Below are 19354 nucleotides of genomic sequence, written 5' to 3' on the forward strand. Positions count from 1 at the left end.
AAGGACACAACAACCCAACAAGGACACAACAACCCAACAAGGACACAACAACCCAACAAGGACACAACAACCCAACAAGGACACAACAACCCAACAAGGACACAACAACCCAACAAGGACACGACAACCACAACAACCCAACAAGGACACGACAACCACAACAACCCAACAAGGACACGACAACCACAACAACCCAACAAGGACACGACAACCCAACAAGGACACGACAACCCAACAAGGACACGACAACCCAACAAGGACACGACAACCCAACAAGGACACGACAACCCAACAAGGACACGACAACCCAACAAGGACACGACAACCCAACAAGGACACGACAACCCAACAAGGACACAACAACCCAACAAGGACACAACAACCACAACAACCCAACAAGGACACAACAACCACAACAACCACAACAACCCAACAAGGACACGACAACCCAACAAGGACACGACAACCACAACAACCCAACAAGGACACAACAACCCAATAAGGACACAACAACCCAACAAGGACACAACAACCACAACAACCCAACAAGGACACAACAACCCAACAAGGACACAACAACCACAACAAGGACACAACAACCCAACAAGGACACAACAACCACAACAACCCAACAAGGACACAACAACCCAACAAGGACACAACAACCCAACAAGGACACGATAACCCAACAAGGACACGATAACCCAACAAGGACACAACAACCCAACAAGGACACAACAACCACAACAACCCAACAAGGACACGACAACCACAACAAGGACACGACAACCCAACAAGGACACAACAACCACAACAACCCAACAAGGCCACGACAACCACAACATGGATACAATAACCCAACAAGGACACGACAACCACAACAACCCAACAAGGACACGACAACCACAACAACCCAACAAGGACACGACAACCACAACAACCCAACAAGGACACGACAACCACAACATGGATACAATAACCCAACAAGGACCCAACAACCCAACAAGGACACAACAACCCAATAAGGACACGACAACACAACATCCCAACAAGGACACAACAACCACGAGATCCCAACAAGGACACGACATCCCAACAAGGACACAACAACCCAACAAGGACACAACAACCCAACAAGGACACAACAACCCAACAACCCAACAAGGACATGACAACCCAACAAGGACACAACAACCCAACAAGGACACAACAACCCAACAAGGACACAACAACCCAACAAGGACACAATAACCCAACAAGGACACAACAACCCAACAAGGACACGACAACCCAACAAGGACACGACAACCCAACAAGGACACGACAACCCAACAAGGACACGACAACCCAACAAGGAAACGACAACCCAACAAGGACACGACAACCACGAGATCCCAACAAGGACACAACAACCCAACAAGGACACGACATCCCAACAAGGACACAACAACCCAACAAGGACACAACAACCCAACAAGGACACAACAACCCAACAAGGACACAACAACCCAACAAGGACACAACAACCCAACAACATCCCAACAAGGACACAACAACCCAACAACATCCCAACAAGGACACAACAACCCAACAAGGACACGACAACCCAACAAGGACACGACAACCCAACAAGGACACGACAACCCAACAAGGACACGACATCCCAACAAGGACACGACATCCCAACAAGGACACGACATCCCAACAAGGACACAACAACCCAACAAGGACACAACAACCCAACAAGGACACAACAACCCAATAACCCAACAAGGACCCAATAACCCAACAAGGACACGATAACCCAACAAGGACACGACAACCCAACAAGGACACGACAACCCAACAAGGACACGACAACCCAACAAGGACACGACAACCCAACAAGGACACGACAACCCAACAAGGACACGACAACCCAACAAGGACACGACAACCCAACAAGGACACGACAACCCAACAAGGACACGACAACCCAACAAGGACACAACAACCACAATAACCCAACAAGGACACAACAACCACAATAACCCAACAAGGACAAGAAGAAGAGACGTAAACAAGCAAAACATATGTGAAAAGGACACCATGTTCTTTTGGGCTCTGGGTAGAATTTACCCAGATTTAGGATCAGTTTACCATCTCCAAATCCCAAGTTTAACTGTTAGAAAGATGAAAGCTCAACTGACCGTAGATCAGTGTCCTAGCTTTAGTGTGGACAGTTGTACAGGACATCCTATCCTCCATGGAACTGGAGTATGCTGGGGGGATCATCGTACTGTCCTTCCTGTGACTGACTGACCCACTTCGCCAAGTACATTTGGTCACTTAAAGCTTTCAACCAGGTCGTAGCTTTCGACATGAAGCCTCAACCGGGCCGCAATCTGCTATGTTACAAAGGTAATACTCACATTCAGAATGTGTAATGATTGTGGGGAATCGATAAAGACAGTATTGTAGCACCCAAAAGGGAGTTTTCTTTTCAACATAGAGACACTTCCTGCAGTTTAGGGTTAAAGCTGTAGAGACATTATAATAACATTCTTGTTTGTTTTCCTTTTTTCTTTATTTAACCTGGTAAGTCAGTTAAGAACAAATTCTTATTTTCAATGACGGCCTAAGAACAGTGGGTTAACTGTCTTGTTCAGGAGCAGAACAACAGATTTTTACCTTGTCAGCTCAGGGATTCAATCTTGCAACCTTTCAGTTACTAGTCCAACGCTCTAACCACTAGGCTACCCTGCCGCTACCCAGGGTTATAGATGTAGGTAGATTGTAATGCCATTCTAGAATATAGACGATTGATGTGAGCATATGATTCTCTCTATCCTCTGACAATGAACACCAGAGACATGACAGAAAATTATGGAGAGGTAAATTAGTATCTATTCTATTTTTACTGTGAATTCAGAGAGAGAGAGAGATAGAGAGAGAGAGAAAGGGGCTTTACTCTTGTCTCCGTGTGCGGTTAATTGACCATTGTGGGAATGGGTGATTCAACAGTCTGATTCACCAGTTAGATTCAACAGTTCGATTCAACAGAAAGAGCGAGGGAGCGTAGGAGGGGACCATTGACTATAAGTTGTCTTATATCTCTCAGATATGGGACAGACACTTCCAAACCTTATTTCTTACGATTTGTTTTGAACTGTCTGTTTTGCAATGTACACATGCTATTCAATGCATTACTATGGGCTATGGTAGTAAAGGCTAAATTAAATGTTTCATCAAATAACTATCCATTTACAATGCAAGGTTATGCCTGCTAGATGCGTTTATTAGACAGGATAAAGGCAATACAAACACCATGTAGCCTACTAGCAGGTTCAAACATAATGTCCGACACAAACTTGAAGACATACAGTGCCTTTACAAAGTATTCATACGGTCACATTGCCTTTTTACACATTTTGTTGTGTTACAATTATCTGTAAGGTCCCTCAGTCATAAATTAGATATTTCTGTATTAAATGTTCTATAATTTGCAAACATTTCTAAAAGATGTTTTCACTTTGTCATTATGGGGTATTGAGGCTAAATGGGTGAGAAAAAAAAATATATTGAATCTATTTTGAATTCAGGCTGTAACACAACAAAATGTGGAATAAGTCAAGGTGTACGAATACTTTCTGAAGGTGCTGTAGATGCATGTTTGTTTTTATATTACTCAGTAAAAACAGCATGGTTTAGTTTGTGGTTGTACAGTATGTGACTCAGTCAGATAGGTGTGGTAGGCCTACTGTCATCTGGGGAGATAGGTGTGGTAGGCCTACTGTCGTCAGGGGAGATAGGTGTGGTAGGCCTACTGTCGTCAGGGGAGATAGGTGTGGTAGGCCTACTGTCGTCAGGGGAGATAGGTGTGGTAGGCCTACTGTCGTCAGGGGAGATAGGTGTGGTAGGCCTACTGTCGTCAGGGGAGATAGGTGTGGTAGGCCTACTGTCGTCGGGGGAGATAGGTGTGGTAGGCCTACTGTCGTCGGGGGAGATAGGTGTGGTAGGCCTACTGTCGTCGGGGGAGATAGGTGTGGTAGGCCTACTGTCGTCGGGGGAGATAGGTGTGGTAGGCCTACTGTCGTCGGGGGAGATAGGTGTGGTAGGCCTACTGTCGTCGGGGGAGATAGGTGTGGTAGGCCTACTGTCGTCTGGGGAGATAGGTGTGGTAGGCCTACTGTCGTCAGGGGAGATAGGTGTGGTAGGCCTACTGTCGTCGGGGGAGATAGGTGTGGTAGGCCTACTGTCGTCGGGGGAGATAGGTGTGGTAGGCCTACTGTCGTCTGGGGAGATAGGTGTGGTAGTCCTACTGTCGTCTGGGGAGATAGGTGTGGTAGGCCTACTGTCGTCAGGGGAGATAGGTGTGGTAGGCCTACTGTCGTCAGGGGAGATAGGTGTGGTAGGCCTACTGTCGTCGGGGGAGATAGGTGTGGTAGGCCTACTGTCGTCAGGGGAGATAGGTGTGGTAGGCCTACTGTCATCAGGGGAGATAGGTGTGCTAGGCCTACTGTCGTCAGGGGAGATAGGTGTAAGCCTACTGTCATCAGGGGAGATAGGTGTAGGCCTACTGTCGTCAGGGGAGACAGGTGTAGGCATACTGTCGTCAGGGGAAGGGTCATAACATTCAGTCTGTCTACTGTTTGAAGTCTGTTGGTCAGCATTGCACAATGTTGCTCTTTTAATGTTAGGGCAAGGCACAACATACACATTCCACAGTGTCTCATCATTCGCGTTCAGTACTTTCTGTGTGTGACTGTGCTTGCCTGTGTGTGTGTGCTTGCCTGTGTGTGTGTGTGTGTGTGTGTGTGTGTGTGTGTGTGTGTGTGTGTGTGTGTGTGTGTGAGGTATCATTAGCCATTGTAAGAAGGCCGCTCCCTGTATGTTGTCTGGGTTGTCTAGAAAGGTCTCAGGTAATAAACACTCACCAAGTTAAAGGAATCAGATCAACTTAATACAATTATTTAGATTTATACTACACTAGGAATCTGTGTTATCCTCGGTTTGAATTAATTTCCCGTTTGTGATTGATTATGTTCCTGGCCATCCGCTGGCCTGAGACGTCACATAACTACACTTCACTATTGTAAAGTGGCTGTTCCACTGGATGTCATAAGGTGAATGCACGAATTTGTAAGTCGCTCTGGATAAGAGCGTCTGCTAAATGACTTAAATGTAATGTAAAAATAACTAGCCTTCTATCGCTCTCTTGTGGTTCAATGGCAGAAAACGCCCACTTCAATTCAGCTACACAATTGGCCAATAGATGGAGACCCTTTACAGAGCTCTATATTCCAGGCAATAGTGTATCTCTAAATAATGTGAAGTGGCCTCTCCTTTCTCCCTGTTCTCTCTGTAATTAGACTTTCAAATGATTTATGCCTGAAACACAGGCAACCAGAATTCTAACCCTCTTAGACATTCATAAATTCTGCAAAGCTGAATAATGGTGATGCATATTCATCTGTCATTTCCACTTCGAAGAACATAAAACAAATATGATATTATGATTTTTCTCTGTTGCTGCATTGCTCAGTTGCTGTGTTGCTGTGTTGCTCAGTTGCTCTGTTGCTGTGTTGCTGTGTTGCTCTGTTGCTGTGTTGCTGTGTTGCTCTGTTGCTGTGTTGCTCTGTTGCTCTGTTGCTGTGTTGCTGTGTTGCTGTGTTGCTCTGTTGCTGTGTTGCTGTGTTGCTCTGTTGCTGTGTTGCTCTGTTGCTCTGTTGCTCTGTTGCTGTGTTGCTGTGTTGCTGTGTTGCTCTGTTGCTGTGTTGCTCTGTTGCTGTGTTGCTGTGTTGCTGTGTTGCTCTGTTGTTGTGTTGCTCTGTTGCTGTGTTGCTGTGTTGCTGTGTTGCTGTGTTGCTCTGTTGCTCTGTTGCTCTGTTGCTGTGTTGCTGTGTTGCTCTGTTGCTGTGTTGCTGTGTTGCTCTGTTGCTCTGTTGCTCTGTTGCTGTGTTGTTGTGTTGCTGTGTTGCTCTGTTGTTGTGTTGCTCTGTTGCTCTGTTGCTGTGTTGCTCTGTTGCTGTGTTGCTGTGTTGCTCTGTTGCTCTGTTGCTGTGTTGCTGTGTTGCTCTGTTGCTGTGTTGCTGTGTTGCTCTGTTGTTGTGTTGCTCTGTTGCTCTGTTGCTGTGTTGCTGTGTTGCTCTGTTGCTGTGTTGCTCTGTTGTTGTGTTGCTCTGTTGCTGTGTTGCTGTGTTGCTGTGTTGCTGTGTTGCTCTGTTGCTCTGTTGCTGTGTTGCTGTGTTGCTCTGTTGTTGTGTTGCTGTGTTGCTGTGTTGCTGTGTTGCTGTGTTGCTGTGTTGCTCTGTTGCTGTGTTGCTGTGTTGTTGTGTTGCTGTGTTGCTGTGTTGCTGTGTTGCTGTGTTGCTCTGTTGTTGTGTTGCTGTGTTGCTGTGTTGTTGTGTTGCTGTGTTGCTGTGTTGCTGTGTTGCTGTGTTGCTGTGTTGCTGTGTTGCTGTGTTGCTCTGTTGTTGTGTTGCTGTGTTGCTGTGTTGCTGTGTTGCTCTGTTGCTCTGTTGCTGTGTTGCTGTGTTGCTGTGTTGCTGTGTTGCTCTGTTGTTGTGTTGCTCTGTTGCTCTGTTGCTGTGTTGCTCTGTTGCTGTGTTGCTGTGTTGCTGTGTTGCTCTGTTGCTGTGTTGCTGTGTTGCTCTGTTGTTGTGTTGCTCTGTTGCTGTGTTGCTCTGTTGCTCTGTTGCTCTGTTGCTCTGTTGCTCTGTTGCTGTGTTGCTGTGTTGCTCTGTTGCTGTGTTGCTGTGTTGCTGTGTTGCTGTGTTGCTCTGTTGCTGTGTTGCTGTGTTGCTCTGTTGCTCTGTTGCTCTGTTGCTCTGTTGCTCTGTTGCTGTGTTGCTGTGTTGCTGTGTTGCTGTGTTGCTCTGTTGCTGTGTTGCTGTGTTGCTCTGTTGCTGTGTTGCTCTGTTGCTCTGTTGCTCTGTTGCTCTGTTGCTGTGTTGCTCTGTTGCTCTGTTGCTCTGTTGCTCTGTTGCTCTGTTGCTGTCGAACCCCATTACACGGCATTACATCCTGCTGCATAAGTCCTGCATGCAGTCCCAGCATCACAGCAGCCCAGATATGGATCAAGATACTTTGAAGTGGAGTTAGTGGTCTTCCTGTCAAGATAACCTCAGGCCTCAGATGGATATCACTTGACCCCCAATAGGAATCTGGCCCTTGGTAATCATTTCTCTTATCTTCAGTTACTGTAGATCTCCAGAAAGCAGAAGTTAATGTGTTTGGGCTGTATAACCTACCCATATCAAGGCACAAGGCGAGACCCAAATGCAGACACAGGAGGCAGATGTTTGGAGTCTTACAAAGTTTATTAATTCAAAGGAGTAGGTAAGAGAATGGTCGTGGACAGGCAAAAAGGTCAAAACCAGATTAGAGTCCAGGACGTACAGAGTGGCAGACAGGCTCGTGGTCAGGCAGGCGGGTACAAAGTCCAGAAACAGGCAAGGGTCAAAACCAGGAGGACTAGAAACACTGGTTGACTTGGAAACATACAAGACGAACTGGCACAGAGAGACAGGAAAATACACTGTGGAAAATAAGTGACACCTGGAGGGGGTGGAGACAATGAAACAGATCAGGTGAAACAGATCAGGGCGTGACAACCCATGTGAGACCAGGTCAGGTCGGGTGACCTCTGAACCAAACAACACTGGACATAAGACATGGAAAATTATGTATTTATCTTTGTCTTTAGCAACATCCATAGGCATGTTATGTAATACAATATTTGTCAAATAAGTTGCCGTGGGGTAGTCTGACACCAGCTCCCCAAGTTTTCAACTCGCTGTGTAGTTACGTGGATCGAGTGTCAACCAGGCTAGTCATGGGGTGCTGTGATTTTTCAGAAGTCTTGTTGAGATAGTCTCTTTTACCAGAAGAACTGGACAAAGACCTTAGAGGGTGTATCTCCTTTCCTCCTTGGGTGGTGTTTTTCCTTGGCATCAAAACAATCAATGAATCCTCATCAAGCTGTAACAAGCTGCTGAAGCATGAGGGCCTTGTCCGCAATCCTATTTAAATGCTAGAATACATTTAGATTTTGTTAAACCTATGTGTTATAGCGGGCTTTACCCTGGAGCAATAACCAAAGCAAAACCTGCAATGGACATATGTATAGGATACACATGCTCGCACACACACACTAGGCACTAGTCAAAGCTGTTCAGCAAAGCAAAAGTAATTAAGTTTTTGCAAGAAATAAAGAGAGAAATAGGAGAAAGAGAGTGAGCGTAAGACAGCCAGAGAGAGAGAGACAGAGAGAAATTCTCCACATTTTCACAACACTGTACAGAGCCAAAATATAACATTTGACATGTCTCTATTATTTTGAAACTTTTGTGAGTGTAATGTTTACTGTTAATTTCTGATTGTTTATTTCACTTGTATGTATTACCTATTTCACTTACTTTGGCAATGTAAACATGTTTCCAATGCCAATAAAGGCCTTTGATTTGGTATTTATTATGGATCCCCATTAGGATCTGCCAAGGCAGCTGCTACTCTTCCTGGGGTGCAGCAAAAATTAAGGCAGTAATATACATTGTAATACAATTTTTAAACATGAAATTAAATTGAGAGAGAAAGACAAGATGCAACGAATAAAAAGTCAAGGCTGACTTACAAGCTTCTGTTATTCAAGTGAATTCACAAACTATTAGATGCTACCTATCAGGCTAGCTGAGTTGTATACTAACAGGATCAGCTAGCATCAGTCCATCTCTCATCTGACCAGACAAATGATTACCAGAGGAGATAGAAACAAGAGGAACTTCCCTCCCACCTGAAATTGGTTGTTTTATGATGTGCTTAATATGTCATTTCTTCCACAGCCAGTGACTCATTTGAATGTACATTGAATCAACACTCACACAATTACAACATTCTGAATGTCACCGTCCTCCGTACAAGGAAATAGCAGTTCATTGAGTTTACATCGCTTTGTGAAAGCATCAAGTTAGAATTCAGCTATATCTTATCTGTATGAAGCGGTTCGAGAGCTTCAAGTTCCTTGGTGTCCACATCACCAACAAACTATCATGGTCCAAACTCACCAAGACAGTCGTGAAGAGGGCACGACAACGCCTATTCCCCCTCGGGAGACTGAAAAGATTTGGCATGCGTCCCCAGATCCTCAAAAAGTGTTACAATTGCACTATCGAGAACATCCAGCCCAGTTGCATCACCACCTGGCATGGCAACTGCTCAGCATTCAACCATAAGGTGCTACAGAGGGTAATGCGTACAGCCCAGTACATCACTAGGGCCAAGCTTCTTGCCATCCATGACCTATATACCAGGCGGTGTCAGAGGAAGGCTGAAAAAAATAGTAAAAGACTCCCGTCACCCAAGTCAAAGACTGTTCTCTCTGCTACCACAGAGGTCCAAAAGGCTCCTTAACAGCTTCTACCCCCAAGCCATAAGTCTGCTGAACAATTAATAAAATGGCCACCTGGACTATTTGCATTGACCCCCCTTTGTTTTTACACTGCTGCTACTCTCTGTTTATTATCTATGCATAGTCACTTTACCCCGACCTACATGTACAAATTACCTCAATTTAAAGACCCTTGCTCCCTTTGGTCTCAACGTAGACTTTGATCTGAAGCCATTCTTGTGATTATTGTGATTTTGCTATTGTAAATGTTTGTAGGCCTATGTAGCCAAATTGTATCTATGATCGTATGCTATCCATTTATGTTTTTTGAATGCTATTTTAATATGAGAATTAACCAATGATATAAGGCCACACCCGGCCATGATTACAGACACCTGTGTGTGTCCTTTGACACTATATGAACTAGTCACCCCATAGTGTTTGTTATTATACCCTAATGAAGACAGCTTGTCTGTTGAAACGTTGGATATTAGGTAATTCAATTATTGCACCGGAGCTCCTAGAGTGTGCTGTTCTCCTTTAATTTGTCAAATTACATGAATTACCTCGACTAACCTGTCCCCTGCGCACATTGACTCAGTACCACCCCCTGTATATAGCCTCATTGTTATTTTATTGTGTTCCTTTTTTAAACTGGAGTTAATTTAGTAGATATTTTCTTAGCTCTATTTTCTTAAAACTGCATTGTTGGTTAAGGGCTCGTAAATAACCATTTCATGTTGTATGCGGTCCATGTGACAAATACAATATTATTTGTATCATATAGAAACCATAGACAATGCTCATGATAAAACCATGCAGTCTACACTTAGAAAAAAAGGATTCGTTGGCTGTCCCCATAGGAGAACCATTTTTGGTTCCAGCAAGATTATTTTTTTGGTTCCAGCTCTAACCCTTTTGGAAACACTACATGGAATCCAAAAAGGTTCTAGCTGGAACTAAAAGGGTTCTCCTATGGGGACAGCCGTAAGACCACTTTTAGGTTCTAGTTAGCACCTTTTTTTCCTGATTGTAGTTGCACTGGAGCCGAAACGTTGAGTTTCAAAGCTCAAAACATCCCTGATCACTATCATACAGCGCCCAACCTTATTTTGGACATACAACTGCCTTAAATATGTTAGACCTCATATTTCTCTTCTTATTTGGACTTTTACTGCAGGTCGGTTGGCTATCCAACTGCTATGGCAACTTCTCTACTTATTTTTTTTTTTAGATAAACTGTTAGATTTTTTTATTACATTTTTTTAGAACAAATAGCTAACCTGTCCTCCTAAGACTGGTGACCGTGGGGACCTCATGTCTGACGGTGATCTCTGAGGTGCGTATTTATGTCAGTGTAAAGTCAGGAGCCAAGACATTGCTGATGACTGCCACACTGCGTCCCGACCTTCCTCAACCCCAATGAGCCAGTGCAGGGGTCCGACCCAGCTCTGCACCCGCATCCTGCTGCCCACTTTCCCCAGGAACAGCTCCTGCACCCTCTGACGGAACCGATGGTCCCGTGCGCTGTAGATCAGAATATTCCACCCACTACTGCAGGCTAGAAGCCAGAAGGCATAGCGGGAGAACCGACACCAGACTACACCTGGAACACTCCCCACCACGAGAACCGCCACGGGGACCACCGAGGATAAGAGGAAGGCTGTAAGGATAAGAATGGTCTTGGCCGCTCGCAGGTTGTAAAAGGCAGACCCGTGTGTGTGTTGAGCTTTAGTGAGCACTTGCTTCCTGGCGTGGCAGAAGCTGCGGACAGCAGAGAAGGTGACCAGGTTGACGACTGAGGTGGCCCCCAGGAGAGAGATATTGAAGGCAGGGAAGAGAAGCATCACCCTCCCCCAGTGGTGCTCTGGAGCAGAGGGAGAGAGAGGGAGAGATATTAAAATACGAGGCAAGACTGCCCTGCAAAGTTAGGATAATACATTTTAATATAAAAAATAAGTGAGAGAGAGAGAAAAGCAGTGAATCTGAAGCACCTGTTACATAAAGTCTTTCACAGTATATTAGACATGACTGGAAGAGGTTTTATTAAAACCCAGGACCAGCTGGCATCAGTTTGTTTCTCATCATCTCCCCAGTCATTTCACTGAGAGACAGAGAGACTACCAGGTGTGAAACAGGGAAGGGACTCGGGGGAGTATGCTAATTTGATATAGAGCAGACCTAACTCACTCCATTAAATTAATCAAAACAGGAATATTTTACACTTGGCTAGAAATGCAAAAGGAAATGATTTTAACAGAGAAATATACCTCCTGTGTGCTACCTATACCCCCCCCCCACTATAATCCCCATATTTGAATGAAGACAGCTTCTCCATCTTAGAGGGGGAAATCAATCATTTCCAGGCCCAGGGACATGTATTAGTCTGTGGCGACCTAAATGCCAGAACCGGACAAGAACCTGACACCCTCAGCACACAGGGGGACAAACACCTGCCTGGAGGTGACAGAATTCCCTCCCTCATGTGCCCCCCTTGGCACAACTATGACAACATAACCAACAAAAACAGGTCCCAACTACTGCAGCTCTGTCGCATGCTGGGTATGTACATAGTCAATGGTAGGCTTCGAGGGGACTCCTATTGTAGGTACACCTATAGCTCATCTCTTGGCAGTAGTACTGTAGACCACTATCACTGACCTCAACCCAGAGTCTCTCAGAGCATTCAGTCAGCCCACTGACACCCCTATCAGACCACAGCAAAAATCAGTCTACTTGAACAGAGCAATACTCAGTCATGGGGCATCAAAGCCAAAGTAACTGAGTAATATTAAGAAATGCTATAGGTGGAAGGAATGTAGTGTGGAAACCTACCAAAAACAGTTAGGAAACAACAAATTCAATCCCTTTTTAACAACTTCCTGGACAAACGTTCCACTGTAATAGTGAAGGTGTAATTTTGGCAGTAGCAAATCTTCACAGTATTTGACCTCAGCTTCCCTATCAAATCTAAAAATGTCAAACAGAAAACTGAAGAAAATTAACAATGACATGATTTGATGAAGAATGCAAAACCTAAAAGGAATTGAAAAACCAGTCCTACCAAAAACAAAGAAACAAGAAAACCTGAGTCTACGCCTTCACTATGGTGAATCACTAAAACAATACAGAAATACACTATGGAAAAAGGAACAGCATGTCAGAAATCAGTTCAATGTAATTTAAGAATCCATAGACAAACCACTTCTAGGAAAATTGGAAAACACACAAAAAAAAGAATTATCTATTCAAAATGGAAATGTATGGGTAACCACTTCTCCAATCTTTTTGGCTCTATAACAAAGAAAAACAGCAAAAGCATATACATGATCAAATACAAATCTTAGAATCAACTATTAAAGACTACCAGAACCCACTGGATTCTCCTATTACCTTAAATGAACTACAAGACAAAATAAAAACCCTCCAACCCAAAAAAGCAGACAACAAATTCCAAATGGCTACACTAAAACTCTTTAACATCATCCTTAGCTCTGGCATTTTCCCCAATATTTGGAACCAAGGACTGATCACCCCAAACCACAAAAGTAGAGAAAAATTTGACCCCAATAACTACCGTGGGATATACGTCAACAGCAACCTTGGGAAAATCCTCTGCATTATCATTAACACCAGACTCGTACATTTCCTCAGTGAAAACAATGTACTGAGCAAATGTCAAAATTGGCTTTTTACCAAATGATCATATGACAGACCACGCATTCATCCTGCACACCCTAATTGACAAACAAACAAACTAAAACAAAGGCAAAGTCTGCTCATGCTTTGTTGATTTCAAAAAAGCCTTCGACTCAATTTGGCATGAGGGTCTGCTATACAAATTGATGGAAGGTGGTGTTGGGGGAAAAACATACAACATTATAAAATCCATGTACAAAGAACAAGTGTGCGGTTAATATAGGAAAAAAACACATTTCTATGAAATGTCAGAAAGGATTTATTGCAGTTTTTATTTATTTCATCACATTTCCAGTGGGTCAGAAGTTTACATACTCAATTAGTATTTGGTAGCATTGCCTTTAAATTGTTTAACTTGGGTCAAATGTTTCAGGTAGCCTTCCACAAGCTTCCCACGATAAGTTGTGCATTTTGGCCCATTCCTCCTGACAGAGCTCTCAGGTTTGTCAGGTTTGAGTCAGGTTTGTAGGCCTCCTTGTTCGCACACGCTTTTTCAGTTCTGCCCACAAATTTTCTATAGGATTGAGGTCAGAGCTTTGTGATGGCCACTCCAATACCTTGACTTTGTTGTCCTTAAGCCATTTTGCCACATCTTTGGAAGTATGCTTGGGGTCACTGTCCATTTGAAGATCCATTTACGACCAAGCTTTAACTTCCTGACTGATGACTTGAGATTTCTCTTCAATATATCCACATAAATGTCCTACCTCATGATGCAATCTATTTTGTGAAGTGCACCAGCACCTCCTGCAGCTAAGCACCCCCACAACATGATGCTGCCACCCCCGTGCTTCACGGTCGTGATGATGTTCGGCTTGCAAGCCTCCCCCTTTTTCCTCCAAACATAACGATGGTGATTATGGCCAAACAGTTCTATTTTTCTTTCATCAGACCAGAGGACATTTCTCCAAAAAGTACGATCTTTGTACCCATGTGCAGTTGCAAACCGTGGTCTGGCTTTTTTAAATGCCGGTTTTGGAGCAGTGGCTTCTTCCTGCTGGGCGGCCTTTCAGGTTGTCGATATAGGACTTGTTTTACTGTGGATATAGATACTTTGTACCGGTTTCCTCCAGCATCTTCACAAAGTCCTTTGCTGTTCTGGGATTGCTTTGCACTTTTCACACCAAAGTACGTTCATCTCTAGGAGACAGAACGCGTCTCCTTCCTGAGCGGTATGACGGCTGCGTGGTCCCATGGTGTTAATACTTACATACTATTTTTTGTCAGATGAACGTGGTAACTTCACGCGTTCACTGCTGGAGGTCATTTTGCAGGGCGCTGGCAGTGCACCTCCTTGCACAAAGGCGGAGGTAGCGGTCCTGCTGCTGGGTTGTTGCCCTCCTACGGCCTCCTCCACGTCTCCTGATGTACTGGCCTGTCTCCTGGTAGCGCCTGCATGCTCTGGACACTACGCTGACAGACACAGCAAACCTTTTTGCCACAGTTCGCATTGATGTGCCATCCTGGATGAACTGCACTACCTGAGCCACTTGTGTGGGTTGTAGACTCCGTCTCATGCTACCACTAGAGTGAGAGCACCGCCAGCATTCAAAAGTGACCAAAACATCAGCCAGGAAGCATAGGAACTGAGAAGTGGTCTGTGGTCACCACCTGCAGAATCACTCCTGTTTTAGGGGGTGTCTTGCTAATTGCCTATAATTTCCACCTTTTGTCTATTCCATTTGCACAACAGCATGTGAAATTTATTGTCAATCAGTGTTGCTTCCTAAGTGGACAGTTTGATTTCACAGAAGTGTGATTGACTTGGAGTTACATTGTGTTATTTAAGTGTTCCCTTTATTTTTTTGATCAGTGTAGTTTAAGCACTGCCACATCTGACGAGCGTCAGAGCCGGTGTAGTAGGATTCAATCTTAATCCTGTATTGACGCTTTGCTTGTTTGATGGTTCGTCTGAGGGCATATCAGGACTTCTTATAAGCGTCTGGATTAGTATCCCGCTCCTTGAAAGCGGCAGCTCTAGCCTTTAGCTCGATGGGGATGTTGCCTGTCTTCCAGTTGGGATATGTACATAGTCACTGTGGGGACGACGTCGATGCACTTATTGATGAAGCCGATGACTGAGGTGGTGTACTCCTCAATGCCATTGGATGAATCCAGCAACATATTCCAGTCTGTGCTAACAAAACAGTTCTGTAGTTTAGCATCCGTGTCATCTGACCACTTCCGTATTGAGCGAGTCACTGGTATTTTCAGCTTTTGCTTGTAATCAGGAATCTGGAGGATAGAATTATGGTCAGATTTGCCAAATGGAGGGCGGGGGAGAGCTTTGTATGCATCTCTGTGTGTGGCGTAAAGATGGTCTAGGATTTTTTTCTCTGGTTGCACATTTGGTAAAACTGATTTAAGTTTGCCTGCATTAAAGTCCCCGGCCACTAGGAGCGCCACTTCTGGGTAAACATTTTCTTTGCTTATGGCCATAGAGTTGGTTGAGAGTGGTCTTAGTGCCAGCATCCGTTCTGTGGTGGTAAATAGACAGCTACGAATAATTTAGATGAGAACTCTTGGTAGATATTATAAGCTGTAGACTACACTAAGGTACTCTACCTCAGGTGAGCAATACCTCGAGCCTTCTTTATTAGACATCGCGCACCAGCTGTTATTGACAAAGACACACCACCTCCCCTTGTCTAACCAGAAGTAGCATCTCTGTAGAACCCATTGCCCTATATGGTTGTGAGGTCTGGGGTCCGCTCACCAAACAAGAATTCACAAAATGGGACAAACACCAAATTGAGACTCTGCATGCAGAATTATGCAAAAATATCCTCCATGTACAACACCAAATAATACATGCAGAGCAGAATTAGGCCGATACCCGCTAATGATCAAAATCCAGAAAAGAGACGTTAAATTCTACAACCACCTAAAAGGAAGCGATTCCTAAACCTTCCATAACAAAGCCATCACCTACAGAGAGATGAACCTGGAGAAGAGTCCTCAGCAAGCTGGTCCTGGGGCTCTGTTCACAAACAGACCCCACAGAGCCCCAGGACAGCAACACAATTCGACCCAACCAAACAAAAAGATAATTACTTGACACATTGGAAAGAATTAACAAAAAAAAGCAAACTAGAATGCTATTTGGCCTTAAACAGAGTACAGTGGCAGAATACCTGACCACTGTGACTGACCCAAACTTAAGGAAAGCTTTGACTATGTACAGACTCAGTGAGCATAGCCTTGCTATTGAGAAAGGCAACCCTGGCTCTCAAGATAAGACAGGCTATGTGCACACTGCCCACAAAATGAGGTGGAAACTGAGCTGCACTTCCTAACCTCCTACCAAATGTATGACCATAGAGACACATATTTCTCTCAGATTAAAGACACAAAAAATTTGAAGAACCCCAATTTTTATAAACTCCCGGGTGAAATACTATTGGGTGAAATATCACAGTAGCAAGATTTGTGTACTGTTGCCACAAGAAAAGGGTAACCAGCGAAGGACAAACACCAGTGTAAATACAACCCATATTTATGTTCATTTATTTTCCCTTTTGTACTTTAACCATTTGCACATCGTTACAACACTGTATATATACACACATAATATGACATTTGTAATGTCTTTATTCTTTTGGAGTGTAATGTTTACTGTTCATTTTTATTGTTTATTTCACTTTTGTATATTATCTCCTTCACTTGCTTTGGCAATGTTAACATATGTTTCCCATGCCAATAAAGCCCCTTGAATTGAAGGGAGGGAGAGAGGGGGAGATAGAGAGAGCAAACAGACAAACAAAAGACAACTCCAACTCAGCCTCCTGTACTAACCTTATGTTCTTGATAATATTGCGTAGTTACACATCTTGCTGCAGAGGTTGTACTCCAGAGTGATATCATCGCATCTGAGGAAGAGGGGAGACAGCCAGGAGGAAGCAGAACAGCCAGGAGAGGGCGATCAGCCACAGAGTCCTCTCTCTGGTCACCACTAGGTTCTTATGCAGGGGTTTCAGCACCGTTATACCCCTCTCCACTGACAGCAGGAAGATGGTGGTCACTGAAACTAACGCACACCCAGCGAATATGGGTCCTATCAGGAAACAGGGACCAACCCCCTGTGGCTGTGGTTCTGTGGACGGGAACCAGCCAGGGATCACAGAATGATAGAACAAATGAAGAGAACATCATACTGTTTAATAAAACATCAGAACATTAGAAAATGATGTGACCTTAATCAGAATGTTAGAAGACCTACACACCTTCTCTTCCCGCCAGTGGTGCCTGTATCTCTGTGTGATGAGCAGTACCCCCACTGCTAGGTCCACTGTGGCCCGAGAGGCCTACAGGTACCCCCGGAGGGGTCCGGAAACGGCAGGAGCCCAGGAAGATGGTGTGACTGACCCCGTTACTCAACGTTATTGTAAAGGACAGAACATAAAGGAGACGTTGAGAACCTGACCGAAATCTGTTGCGAACCTAGAACAATTGTGGTTTAAGGTTTCCAAGTCCTCCATGTTAGAAGGTATTGTAGGATAAACGAGGAAGTGAATAAAGGAAGTGGATCAACAGGTGAATAGATAAAGTCTTCATCTATGAACAGATCTTCTATGTCAAAAAAAAAACACACCAGTTACTGATGCAAAATTGATTCTCAATTGACTTACCTGTTTAAATAATGGTACTCAGTGATATGAATGCAAAACATGTTTTATGCTGAGCTAAATGCAGTGGCAAATATGGATTAGCAATAACCAATAATCAAAGCACGAAAAAACAACTGTCACGTTCGTTTGTAGAGATGGACCAAGGCGCAGCGAATGTAGAGTTCAACATACTTTATTAATAGTGAAACAAAACAAACAAACAAGCCGTGACTACAGATGTGCACTAACTCCAAACAATATCCCATAACACACAGGTGGAAAAAATGCTACTTAAGTATGATCCTCAAATAGAGACAATGATAGCCAGCTGCCTCTAATTGGGAATCATACCAAAACCCCAACATAGAAAAAACAACCTAGAACCCCAAATAGAAAATATAAACTAAACTAACCCCCCTAGTCACGCCCTGACCTACTCTACCATAGAAAATAAAGGTTTTCTATGGTCAGGATGTGACAACAACAATATTTTCTATAGAGACAATAATAAGTGTTTGCTTTCTGACTGACTGACTGACTGACACAAAGAATCCATTAGCAAATGTTTCTTATTTCAACATCAATATCTTAGGTTAATATTTCATGCATATGCATTTGAAATGTTTTCTGATTTAATAATCCTCTAATTATGCTCTAAAATGTGTTATATCAAATTTGAATCATGATTAAGATTACAATAAATAACCAAAAATGATCAACCACAAAATAAATATTATTGAGAATCTCACCTTCTCATTAGGGCATCCAATAGTCTGCATCCGCGTCCTTTCCTCAGCGTCGTGAACGAGCACCAGCGGGCTGATGAATCAATCAAACGGAGTCACTGGTGCGCGCCCCGTTATTAATGCGCGCTCCTGCTTTCCGCGTGTACTTCTGAAATGTATTCAGGAAATAACAGGAAATAACTACTTGTGGGTGACTGCCAAAACTAGATTTTTTTCACACCAAAGTGATCGTGTTTTTCTTCATCAATGAATAACCATACACTCTCTGTTAACCTTATTACTGGTCATCATGGCAATACTAAATCAACTAAATTATTTAATCTATAAATCCTTCAATTTATTTAACTCATTCATAGCACAAAATATGGCCTACCAGAAACAGAATTTACATTTTAAACGTTTTATAGACCTGGCCTATAGGCTAGATGTGTGTGCCCTGTGATGCACTTTCTAAAAAGGCCATTTTTATGAACAGCATTTATGAATATAATTATGCTAATTGTAAAAAAAAATATATATACAGATATACAAATATATATACTGTATATATACTGAAATTTGAAAACAGATGCTTCCCCCAAAATGATTTGTGTCTTTGTAGATTGTCATTTTATTCAGTATGTCATTAGAGACTGGTTTTCAAGTGCACCCCCACCCCTGGCTTCCGTCTCCCCCAGCAGTGCACCGCCGTCCCTAGCCTCAGCCTGGCCTTCCACACTGGGCTGTGGAGGTTGAAAAAGAAAAGGCCCACCACACAAGTGAAGGCCATTTTGATGATGAAGGGGAAGATGACACACACCAACCCAAACCCTGCGGCTCTGTACAAAGCTTTTCCAGGATGTGCCCACATCCGTTCTATTACAGAGAGATGCCACGAAGGACACACACACACTGTCCTCAGTCCACCCCCATACAATCCACCCCCATAGTCACGC

The 19354-nt window shown here is 43.8% G+C and overlaps 1 long non-coding RNA gene across 1 annotated transcript; it reads right to left on the reverse strand.

The window, feature by feature from the left end:
- Window positions 1-7192: 7192 nt before the first annotated feature.
- Window positions 7193-18468, reverse strand: LOC129861107 (uncharacterized). The gene is made up of 3 exons (XR_008760508.1): window positions 17290-18468; window positions 16862-17159; window positions 7193-11234 (listed from the first exon to the last, which is right to left on the reverse strand). It is a non-coding gene; the product is annotated as an uncharacterized LOC129861107 (long non-coding RNA).
- Window positions 18469-19354: the final 886 nt, after the last annotated feature.

This window comes from Salvelinus fontinalis, chromosome 8, assembly GCF_029448725.1.
Source record: "Salvelinus fontinalis isolate EN_2023a chromosome 8, ASM2944872v1, whole genome shotgun sequence".
Taxonomy (NCBI): domain Eukaryota; kingdom Metazoa; phylum Chordata; class Actinopteri; order Salmoniformes; family Salmonidae; genus Salvelinus; species Salvelinus fontinalis.